Here is a 13,199-nt window from a genome sequence, read left to right as displayed (position 1 = left end):
GATGACCTGGGCCAAATTACTTCACCTTCCTCTGCTTCCTTCATTATCTGAAAGTTGAAAGTCAAGGTAAAAAGGATACATATGTCATAGGGTCTACATGAGGATTAGTGAGTTTACTATGTAAAGATCTGAGAGTGCTTGACATGAAAGTAAGAACTCAGTAAATACTGTTAATATTATCATTGTGAATGGAGGGAAAGTGGAGAATCAGAGTAGACTTTCTTGAAAATACATGTCTGAGAAAACCCTCCCCAATACTCTTATTCTTCAATCCTTGTTGAAGAAGATTAAATAGACAAACACAAACTTTTGGAAGGGTTCCATCTTTGCGCTGACTTTGAGCTGGCTATTTGTGTTTCAAATGCATTTAATGACTTCTGTCTCTATAGTCAACTTATTGTCTCTTAACCTAAAGAGTGGCTTTCAAAGGTCACTACTACCACTTGAGTTTATTTAATTTGTTTCTTTATTCATTTTTAACTACTTTAGACCTGATGAGTTTGCAAAGAAGTTTTAAAATATTTAAATGGCTTTTCTATAAGGCTGGACTAATACTTCCTCCTCGCAAGGCAGCTCCTTCATAGGCGTGAAGTCAAAAGACTGATATTTTGGATGACAGGTCATAGAAAGTATAGGTTACAGAGTCAGCAAGCAGGTAAATGGTCTTTTAAAATATTATAAAGTATGTTATTGAAGTTGGAGTGTTGGGAAGCAAGTTACCTGCTTTCAATTTATGGGGCATTACCTTTTCTAGCTGCATAGAGTAAGCAAGTTATTTAAACTTCCTGAGTTTCAGTTTCATCATCTACATTGTGGGGATAATATCTCTATTCAGGAGTAGATAAGATGGTGTACATGGAAGTGCTTGGAAATAGAGAGGAGGAAAGAAAGAAGGGAGGGAGGGAGGGAGGGAGGGAGTACGAGAGGGAGGGTGAGCCCTGAATGTACTCCAAAGAAATAGCCAGAGATTTATGCTTGGCTTTTAAACTTATACTTAAAGTGAGAGTGCACTAGAGGAGTATTTTGTTATGGCATTGACTTTATGAGTTTACATCCACCTTAGTTCAACTTTTTGAACTAAGCTCATCGAGTGCTTTGACTTTGTTGAGCTGCTCGATTTCTCGTGTTATTACTTGAATGACATATCAACCCATTATTTGTGTTCACCTTTCAAATAGTTGAATTGCATTTCAGTGCCTGACCATGAGTTATTGTGACTCAGAACACTTAAAGAAGTTTGACTACATGAGGAAAATTTATGAATAGCAGAGTGAGAACATGGCAGATTTCCATAAATCACTTTTATCGAGAGTTGAGTCACTCTTTGCTATGAAAATAATTTATAGGGCAATGTTCCATTTGAGGAAAAATGAAAATTAATGGCATTTGTCAAAACGATGATGAATATGTTTCAACACCAGAGGAAAAGAACAAGTTTCACAAAACATGTAAACCCTACACCAGATTATTTATCATCATAACTATTTCAGGCTCTTTGGTAAATGTTAGGAAGTTTGGCTGAATTAGATATCATTCACTGAGCTAGCTGTTCTCTGTGTGCATCCCAGATCCATTTTGAGCTATTTTATCTCTACTCTGAGTCCCAAGAGGCTTTGGCAAGAGACCCAAAGGATGAGACTGGGTTAGGGTGTTTCTTTTTGTGTATGTTTTTAAGATTTTATTTATTTATTTATAACTTCTGTATTGTGAAAGGCTTTGCAAAGACAATGCAGGATTTGCAAGCCACAGATCTGACAAAGGCTTTATATCTACAATATATAAAAAAACTCTCAAAATCAATGGAAAACAATCCAATTATAAAACAGGCAAAAACATGAACAATATTTCACCAAAATTAAGAATTTGGGGGCGCCTGGGTAGCTCAGTCAGTTAGGCGTCTGACTCTTCATTTCCAATCTGGTGATGATCTTGGGTAGAGGGGAAGAGCCCCCCCATTGGGCCTCGTGCTCAGCAGAGAGTCTGCTTAGGACTCTCTCTTTCCTTCTCCCTCTGCCCTTCCCTCCCTTATGTGCTTGCACACAAGCACGCTCATGCATGTGCTCTCTCTCTCTCTCTCTCTCTCACTGTCTCTCTCTCTCTCTCTCTCTCAAAAAAAAGAAAAGAATTAAGATTTAACATAGGGACTTGGGGGACACAAGCAGTCAGTCGATAGCACTATATTCGAACCATCAGAAAGAAGAAAAGATAAAGAGGAAAAACTCTTCCTTTGATATAAATTCCACAGAAGTTTCAGTTTCCTCTTCATTCATTGGCCAGAACCTAGACATATGGCCCCATCTAACTGCAAGAGAGGGAAGAATTAATCTTTATTTAAAGGAAGATGGGGAAAATGGATATTAGAAGGCAAAAAACGGCCCTTGTCACAGTTACCTAACATTTCAAGGCTCTCCCAAATGTGACCTCTCTTCCATCTTTTTTATATTGACCTAACTAGTCTATTGCAAAGTCTCCTAGGTTACTGTCATTAGTCATTAATTCAAAACACAGGTTTAATTACATTACTCTCTTGCCCTATAATCTTCATTGAGTCCCTACTATTTGTAGATTAAGTCCAAACTCTTTATTTAACGTGCGAGGTATTAATATCCTCCATAACACCATTTCAATTTGATCTCCCTCTTCTTTCCTACCCTTCTCTATCCTATCAAGTGGCCGTTCCCTGAATATACCATGAACTTTCAGTTCTCCATAACTTTGATCATGATAGACCCTCCACCAGAATGAGCTCCCTATAAGCCCATCAACAACTTCTGAAACACTGCACAGATTTCCAATTCTATCCCAAATGATATTATGTTTATAAACTCATTTTTCAAAAAAAATAAATAAAATAAATAAACTCATTTTTCATCACTTCTATTAAAAATAACCTACTTATTCTCAGAATAGCCTTATATTTATGCTGCCTTCCATTATAATGTTATAAATTTTCATATTTATAACTGTGATTATGTTATAAATTACATAGTATTCACTACATATTATTTACCTTTGCAGTCTGCCCTGTGCACCTAGTCTCTGAATTTTTACCTAACAGCTACACAACACATATTTATTAAGTGGAATTGGCATGTAACCACTAAATTTATAGAAGGAAAGAGAAAAACCTTAAGTCAATTCTCTTTGGATAAAATACTCAAACTGGATTAAATGCTTTATCAACAACCTAGTATTATTTATTACATAATTCTAAGCCTATATATACTTATTTTGAATTGTTTTGAGTGATTTGTGTTAATAGACAAAGCTTAATATAGATTTGCATCAGAAAGAACAACTTGTAAGAGCTATTTTCAGCTCTAACAAGGAAATGACAGTTTTTCAATTTTTAGCAGAAGTGTTATAACTTATCTCAGTCAAACACTTGCTGGGTCATTTAGTTTGTCACTTATGTTACTTTACTTTCTATTTTAACTCTTAGGCCTATTCAGAAATAATTTTAAAAAGAAAATTATAGTTTGATTGCTGCTAATTGTTTTGTGACAGCAAGTAGAAATGAAAATAATTTCCACATTGAATTGCTTGTGTCAAGTTTTACCACAAGACCTATTTAATATTAATCTTTTGTCCATGTTGGCCAATTTCTCTCAATTTCTCAATTAGCTCTCTGTGTATTAGATTCAGACAGGAAGATGTGGCTATAGAATTTGAAATAAATAATAAACTCCCAGTTATTTATTTAGTAATAAATTATTTGAAAATCAACTCTACATTGGCCTTATAAGGACACTTATTCCTGAAAAATAGGATTTCATATTAACCTTCTTGTAATTTTATGTTATTTGTCCTTCTGTCTATTCCTTTTTGTGCCCTTTCTGACCTCTTTTTGTGTTGATAGTTCTTGTTTTTGGTCTTATTAAAACTATTTAATGCACATTGCATTAACCTTACTTGTACAGAAAGAGTTGGGGCACCAATCAGAGCTCAGGATCGCCTATCATGCCAGCTGAATCCTAAGCTAGAAAAAGGCTTAAGAAAGTATATGGATGGAAAGAAAATAAACTATAAGGTTAATATTTTTAGTTCTAATTCTTGGTTCAATTTTGAGTTGTTTTTTAATATAAGGAAAGTCAGGGCAAGGAAAACAAAAGAAAAGACATCATTCAGTCAGTGATTCATGGAATCATTCAGGTACAAAACAAAGCATGACAACAAGAACAACAAAAGAGTATCTTTTTTAAAAAGCTAATTTTGAATACTAGATTTTCTAGGTTATTGATTCCTCCACTCAGTTTGAAAGAATAATGGCCATTTTGGAATTTAATAAAAAGTAACAGATTTTCACAGATGTTGTCATTAAAAGCAGGAATATGGAGGGTGTATGGACACCATAGACAAAAGCAAGCATTCCTCAAACTGACAGTAATTAAAATGTGTATTCAGGGTGATCTCCTTGGTTACAGAAAGGCAGCGGGGTCAAGGCACTGAATTGGGGACAGATGGGTGGAGAAATGGATTGAGGATCTGCTAGATGTTTGCACTCTGCTGAGTATTCTAGGTATGGTAGCTATAACCAAGCTCTATAGAGCTATAACTAGAGCTATAACTAAGGCTCTATCAGCCTGGCACTAAGTAAGTGATTCTAGAGAATGTTTGAGAGTTCCCAGACAGTTCACACACGTACTCATGAATGTCTGCACCTGTTACTTGCTGCCACCATCCTGCAGAATCGCAGTATTATCTACTGATAGGCCTTCCCAGCATTGCTGTCTCTAACACAGTGGAAACAGTGAAGCCCTCAAAATGACAAAGCTGTTGATTTTCTGCTGTGAATTGGAAAGGAATTGTCCCACTCCCCACCCTCATTCATGTACAACTCTTGCTTAGATGAGTTTCTAAGATTGTGCTCCTCATTTCCAATGTTAGAGTTTTTAGTAAAATATTATTTTTCGGTATGCCTGGGTGGCTCAGCGGTTGAGCGTCTGCCTTCAGCTCAGGGCATGATCCCAGAGCCCCAGGATTGAGTCCCACATTGGGCTCCTTGCATGGAGCCTGCTTCTCCCTCTATGTCTCTGCCCCTCTCTCTCTGTATCTCTCATGAATAAATAAATAAAATCTTTTTAAAAATTAAAAAAATTATTTTTGTAGAGAAAGGACTCAAATAAACAAAATAAAAAATGAAAGAGGAGACGTAACAACTAACACCACAGAAATACAAAGGATTATAAGAGAATATTATAAAAAATTATATACCAAAAATTGGACAACCTGGAAAAAGTGCATAAATCCCTAGAAATATATAGCCTTCCAAAATGGAATCGGGAAGAAATAGAAAATTTGAACAGACCAATTACCAGCAATGAAATTGAATCAGTAATCAAAATCCAGGATCAGATGACTTCACAGATTAATTCTACCAAACATTAAAAGAAGAGCTCATACCTATTCTTTTCAAACCATGAAAAAATAGAATAGGAAAGAAGAGGAAGGAAAGCTTCCAAATTCATTCTGTGAGGTCTATGAGCATTACCCTGATACCAAAACTAGATAAAAAGCACTGGGGGGGGGGGGGGGAGAGAGAAAGAGAGAGAGAGAGAGAACTACAGGCCAATTATCTCTGATGAACATAGATGCAAATATCTTCAACAAGTATTAACAAACCAAATCCAACAATACATTAAAAAAAATCATTCACAGGATGCCTGAGTGGCTCAGTGGTTGAGGTGTCTGCCTCTGGCCCAGGGCATGATCCTGGGATCCAGGATCGAATCCCAGAACAGGCTCCTTGTAGGGAGCCTCCTTCTCCCTCTGCCTATGTCTCTGCCTCTCTTTCGCTGTGTCTCTCATGAATAAATAAATAAATTCTTTAAAAATTAATAAATAAAATTTAAAAATCATTCACCACAATCACATGGGATTATTTCTGGGATGCAAGGTGGTTCAATATTCACATAGCAATCAACATGATACATCACATCAAGAAGAGAAAAGATAAAACTCATATGATCATTTCAATAAATGCAGAAAAAGAATTTGACAAATACAACATCCATTCACAATAAAAACCCTCAAAAAGTAGGCTTACAGGGAACATACCTCAACATAATTAAGGCCTTATATGAAGAACATACAGTGGACATCAAAAAGAGGAAAAATTGTGAGCTTTCCCACTAAGATCAGGACCAAGGCAAAGATGTCACTCTTACCTTTATTCAACATAGTACTGGAAGTCCTAGCCACAGCAATCAGACAAGAAAAAGAAATAAAAGCATCCAAATTGTTAAGTGAGAAGTAAAACTCTATTTACAGATGATATAATGCTATAATAGAAAATCCTAAAGACTCCACCAGAAAACTACTAGAACTGATAAATGAATTCAGTAAAGTCATAGGATACAGTCAATATACAGAAATTTGTTGAATTTCTATACGCTAATAATAATGTAGAAAAGAAATTAAGAAAACAATCCCATTTACAATTGCAACAAAACCAATTAAATACATAGGAATAAACTTAACCAAGGAGGTAGAAGACCTGTACTCTGAAATCTATAAAACACTGATGAAAGAAATTGAAGATGATACAAACTTATGGAAAGATGTTCCATGCTAATGGATTAAAAAGTCCATTCTACCCATAAAAATATACACATTCAATGCAATCCCTATCAAAATAATACCAGCATGGAGGTAGATCAAATAATCTACTTTCCATCAAATGATCTACTTTGCATGGAAGTAGATCAAATAATCCTAAAAGTTGTATGGATCTACAAAAGACCCCAAATAGCCAGAGCAATCTTAAAAAAGAAAAGCAAAACTGGAGGTATCACAATCCCAGATTTCAAGATATACTACAAAACTGTAGTAATCAAAACAGTATGGTTTGGCACAAAAATAGACACATAGTTCAACAGAACAGAATAGAAAACCTAGAAATAAACCCACAATTAAATTTTTTTTAATTTTTATTTATTTGTGATAGTCACACACACAGAGAGAGAGAATGAGGCAGAGACACAGGCAGAGGGAGAAGCAGGCTCCATGCACCGGGAGCCCGACGTGGGATTCGATCCCCGGTCTCCAGGATCGCGCCCTGGGCCAAAAGCAGGAGCCAAACCGCTGCGCCACCCAGGGATCCCTAAACCCACAATTATACGATTAATTAAACTTTGATAAAGAGGGAAAGATATCCAATGGAAAATGATAGTCTCTTCAACAAATGGTGTTGGGAAACCTGGACAGCCACATGCAAAAGAATGAAACTGGACCATTGCTTAGACCATGAAAAAGAATAAAATCAGGATGCCTGAATGAGCGTGTGTCTGCCCTAGGCTCAGGCCGTGATCCTGGAGTCCCAGGATTGAGTCCCACATTGGGCTCCCTACAGGGACCCTGCTTCTCTCTCTGCCTTTGTCTCTGTCTCTTTCTTTCTGTCTCCCCTTAATAAATAAATAAAATATTTTTTAAAAATTTAGGCTTGAAGACCTACATGTGAGACCTTAAACTATAGAAGTCCTAGAAGAGAAGTCCTAGAAGAGGCAGTAATTTCCCTGAAAGCAGCAGTAACATTTTTCTAGATGTCTCCTAAGGCAAGGGAAACAAAAGCAAAAATAAACAACTGGGAATACATCAAAGTAAAAAGCTTCTGCACAGCAAAGGAAACAATCAACAAAACAAAAAATAACATTTAACTGGAGAAGATATTTGTAAATGATATATCCACTAAGGGTTAATATCCAGAATATTCTGGTTAATATCCATCATATATAAATATTATGGATATATATATATATACAACTTAACACCTAAAAAATAAATAATCTAATTAAAATGGGCAGAAGACATGAACAGACATTTCTCTGAAGAAGACATACAGATGGCCAACAGACACATGAAAAGATGCTCAACATCACTAATCATCAGGGAAATGTGAATTAAAACCACAATGAGATAACACTTCACACCTGTCAGAATGGCTAAACTTGAAATCACAAGAAACAAATGTTGACAAGGATGTGGAGAAAGAAACTCTCATGTGCTGTTGATGGAAATGCAAAGTGGTGCAGCCACTATGGAAAATAGAATGGAGTTTCCTCAAAAACTTAAAAATAAAATTATCTTGCGGGGATCCCTGGGTGGTGCAGCAGTTTGGCGCCTGCCTTTGGCCCAGGGCGCGATCCTGGAGACCCGGGATCGAGTCCCACGTCGGGCTCCCGGTGCATGGAGCCTGCTTCTCCCTCTGCCTGTGTCTCTGCCTCTCTCTCTCTCTCTGTATGACTATCATAAATAAATTTTAAAAAAATTAAAAAAAAATTATCTTGCGATCCAGTAATTCTACTCCTGGGTAATTACCCAAAGAATATGAAAACACTAATTTGAAAAGATATATGCACCCCTATGTTTATTGCAGTATTATTTACAATAACCAAACTATGGAAGCAACCCATGTGTTGACATGGTTGACAACCATGTGTCTATCAATAGATGAATAAATGAAGAAGATGTGATATATATATATATATATATATATATATATATATATAATGTAATAATTCTCAGCCATAAAAAGAATGAGATCTTGGCATTTGCAACAACATGGACGGATCTTAAGGGTGTAATGTTAAGTGGAATAAGTCAGTCAGTGAAAGACAAATACCATATGATTTTGCTCATATGTGGAATTTCAGAAATAAAACAAAGAAAAAGGGGACGAACAATAAACCAGACTCTTAAACATAGAAAACAAATAGGTGGTTACTAGAGGGGAGGTGGGTGAGGCGATAGGTAGAATAGGTGAAGGGATTAGGAGTACACCTTTTGTAATGAGCACTTATAACGGATTATTGAGTCACTATGTTGTATACCTGAGATTAATATAACACTATGTTAACCTTACTAGAATTTTAAAAATTATTAATAATAATAATAATAATAATAATAATAATAATAATACAGGGATCCCTGGGTGGCACAGCGGTTTGGCGCCTGCCTTTGGCCCAGGACGCGATCCTGGAGACCCGGGATCGAATCCCACGTCGGGCTCCCGGTGCATGGAGCCTGCTTCTCCCTCTGCCTGTGTCTCTGCCTCTCTCTCTCTCTCTCTCTCTCTGTGTGTGACTATCATAAATAAATAAAAAAAATTTTAAAAAGCGTTAATAATAATAATAATAATAATAATATATTAAAAAAGAAAAAGAAAACTGCTGGGGTGCCTAGGTAGCTCAGTCGGTTAAATGTCTGACTCTTGGTTTCGGCTCAGGTCATGATCTCAGGGTGGTGAGGTCGGGCTCCCGCTTAATGCAGAGTCCACTTGTCCCTCTCCCTCTTCTGCCCCTACCCCTGCTCACATGCTTATACATACTTGTACATGCACCTGCTCTTTCTCTCTCAAATAAATCTTTATTTTTTAAAAAAGGAAACTGCTATGAACAACAACAAATATATTTTTCTTTTTTTCCTTTTTGTCTTCGGTCTTCCCGGGTCTCAGAGTTCATCAAGCTCAGCATGCCTGATTCATGTCCCAGTACTTCTTAGCTCCAAGACAGAGATGAAAGGACTTCTAATGGGTCACCTCCCCCAACTTCCACACATTTAAACCAGGCAAAACAGTCACAGCCTAGCAGAGTGCTGATGAATGAAAAGCACTAAATATTTATGAATGAATGAATAAATGAATGTTAACAACAACCAAAGTTTTAATCTCCTCCCAGGAAGCTCAATCTACATGCAAACAGGCAACCAGCAGGCTTAGTCAACCCATTTTTCCAGCATCATGGCTTATCCAAATTCCACTCAGATTAAAAAATCTACCATTTAATTTCATTGTACCTCTCAGATTAATACCTAAACTAGGTATTAATATTCCTTTGATAGATGAAGGAAAGTAATGGTCAGAATAAGTTTCGGGATTTGCCCCACCCAGAGCACTTTTATCATACCCCTGTGTCCATCCTCCAGCTGCTCAGGGCATTGGCTGCTATCAGCTCTTGGAGAAGTACTTTCTTCTCCAGGGGATTGTCCCCAGTTGGATAGGAGCCATCTCAACACAAACACAGCCAGTGACTAATACTGGGATACTAAGGGCTGAGACCCTGGTCTTAGAATGGAACTAACTTCATGGTGCAGTGGATGTGCCAGAATTCCCACGGGGTCAGGCTGCAGTGCACCTCCAACTGAGATTCCATCTTTGCCGAGCCCTCCTTCTGCCCTCTCCTTTCCTCACTCCCTTTCTTCTGAGAGCACTCTTTCAATAAACCTGCACAAGATCTTAGTCTCAGGTTCTGCTACTTGGAATTTCAACCTAAGATAAGTTGATCTGAAAGTAATCCAAAGAAGTAGATTCTTTTTTTTTTTTTTCAAAGAAGTAGATTCTTAAATGTGGTTCTCTTTTTTTTTTTTAATTTATTTTTTTATTGGTGTTCAATTTACTAACATACAGAATAACACCCAGTGCCCGTCACCCATTCACTCCCACCCCCCGCCCTCCTCCCCTTCTACCACCCCTAGTTCGTTTCCCAGAGTTAGCAGTCTTTACGTTCTTTCTCCCTTTCTGATATTTCCCACACATTTCTTCTCCCTTCCCTTATTTTCCCTTTCACTATTATTTATATTCCCCAAATGAATGAGAACATATAATGTTTGTCCTTCTCCGACTGACTTACTTCACTCAGCATAATACCCTCCAGTTCCATCCACGTTGAAGCAAATGGTGGGTATTTGTCATTTCTAATAGCTGAGTAATATTCCATTGTATACATAAACCACATCTTCTTTATCCATTCATCTTTTGTTGGACACCGAGGCTCCTTCCACAGTTTGGCTATCGTGGCCATTGCTGCTAGAAACATCGGGGTGCAGGTGTCCCGGCGTTTCATTGCATTTGTATCTTTGGGGTAAATCCCCAACAGTGCAATTGCTGGGTCGTAGGGCAGGTCTATTTTTAACTGTTTGAGGAACCTCCACACAGTTTTCCAGAGTGGCTGCACCAGTTCACATTCCCACCAACAGTGTAAGAGGGTTCCCTTTTCTCCGCATCCTCTCCAACATTTGTTGTTTCCTGCCTTGTTAATTTTCCCCATTCTCACTGGTGTGAGGTGGTATCTCATTGTAGTTTTGATTTGTATTTCCCTGATGGCAAGTGATGCAGAGCATTTTCTCATATGCATGTTGGCCATGTCTATGTCTTCCTCTGTGAGATTTCTGTTCATGTCTTTTGCCCATTTCATGATTGGATTGTTTGTTTCTTTGGTGTTGAGTTTAATAAGTTCTTTATAGATCTTGGAAACTAGCCCTTTATCTGATATGTCATTTGCAAATATATTCTCCCATTCTGTAGGTTGTCTTTGAGTTTTGTTGACTGTATCCTTTGCTGTGCAAAAACTTCTTATCTTGATGAAGTCCCAATAGTTCATTTTTGCTTTTGTTTCTTTTGCCTTCGTGGATGTATCTTGCAAGAAGTTACTATGGCCGAGTTCAAAAAGGGTGTTGCCTGTGTTCTTCTCTAGGATTTTGATGGAATCTTGTCTCACATTTAGGTCTTTCATCCATTTTGAGTTTATCTTTGTGTATGGTGAAAGAGAGTGGTCTAGTTTCATTCTTCTGCATGTGGATGTCCAATTTTCCCAGCACCATTTATTGAAGAGACTGTCTTTCTTCCAATGGATAGTCTTTCCTCCTTTATCGAATATTAGTTGCCCATAAAGTTCAGGGTCCACTTCTGGATTCTCTATTCTGTTCCACTGATCTATGTGTCTGTTTTTGTGCCAGTACCACACTGTCTTGATGACCACAGCTTTGTAGTACAACCTGAAATCTGGCATTGTGATGCCCCCAGATATGGTTTTCTTTTTTAAAATTCCCCTGGCTATTCGGGGTCTTTTCTGATTCCACACAAATCTTAAAATAATTTGTTCTAACTCTCTGAAGAAAGTCCATGGTATTTTGATAGGGATTGCATTAAACGTGTATATTGCCCTGGGTAACATTGACATTTTCACAATATTAATTCTGCCAATCCATGAGCATGGAATATTTTTCCATCTCTTTGTGTCTTTCTCAATTTCTTTCAGAAGTGTTCTATAGTTTTGAGGGTATAGATCCTTTACATCTTTGGTGAGGTTTATTCCTAGGTATCTTATGCTTTTGGGTGCAATTGTAAATGGGATTGACTCCTTAATTTCTCTTTCTTCAGTCTCATTGTTAGTGTATAGAAATGCCACTGACTTCTGGGCATTGATTTTGTATCCTGCCACGCTACCGAATTGCTGTATGAGTTCTAGCAATCTTGGGGTGGAGACTTTTGGGTTTTCTATGTAGAGTATCATGTCATCGGCAAAGAGGGAGAGTTTGACTTCTTCTTTGCCAATTTGAATGCCTTTAATGTCTTTTTGTTGTCTGATTGCTGAGGCTAGGACTTCCAGTACTATGTTGAACAGCAGTGGTGAGAGTGGACATCCCTGTCTTGTTCCTGATCTTAGGGGAAAGGCTCCTAGTGCTTCCCCATTGAGAATGATATTTGCTGTGGGCTTTTCATAGATGGCTTTTAAGATGTTGAGGAATGTTCCCTCTATCCCTACACTCTGAAGAGTTTTGATCAGGAATGGATGCTGTATTTTGTCAAATGCTTTCTCTGCATCCAATGAGAGGATCATATGGTTCTTGGTTTTTCTCTTGCTGATATGATGAATCACATTGATTGTTTTACGGGTGTCGAACCAGCCTTGTGTCCCAGGGATAAATCCTACTTGGTCATGGTGAATAATTTTCTTAATGTACTGTTGGATCCTATTGGCCAGTATCTTGTTGAGAATTTTTGCATCCATGTTCATCAGGGATATTGGTCTGTAATTCTCCTTTTTGGCGGGGTCTTTGTCTGGCTTTGGAATTAAGGTGATGCTGGCTTCATAGAACGAATTTGGAAGTACTCCATCTCTTTCTATCTTTCCAAACAGCTTTAGGAGAATAGGTATGGTTTCTTCTTTAAACGTTTGATAAAATTCCCCTGGGAAGCCATCTGGCCCTGGACTCTTGTGTCTTGGGAGGTTTTTGATGACTACTTCAATTTCCTCCCTGGTTATTGGCCTGTTCAGGTTTTCTATTTCTTCCTGTTCCAGTTTTGGTAGTTTGTGGCTTTCCAGGAATGCGTCCATTTCTTCTAGATTGCCTAATTTATTGGCATATAGCTGTTCATAATATGTTTTTAAAATCGTTTGTATTTCCTTGGTGTTGGTAGTGAT

This window comes from Canis lupus, chromosome 1, assembly GCF_003254725.2.
Source record: "Canis lupus dingo isolate Sandy chromosome 1, ASM325472v2, whole genome shotgun sequence".
NCBI lineage: Eukaryota > Metazoa > Chordata > Mammalia > Carnivora > Canidae > Canis > Canis lupus.
Note: the sequence above shows the minus strand (reverse complement) of the source record.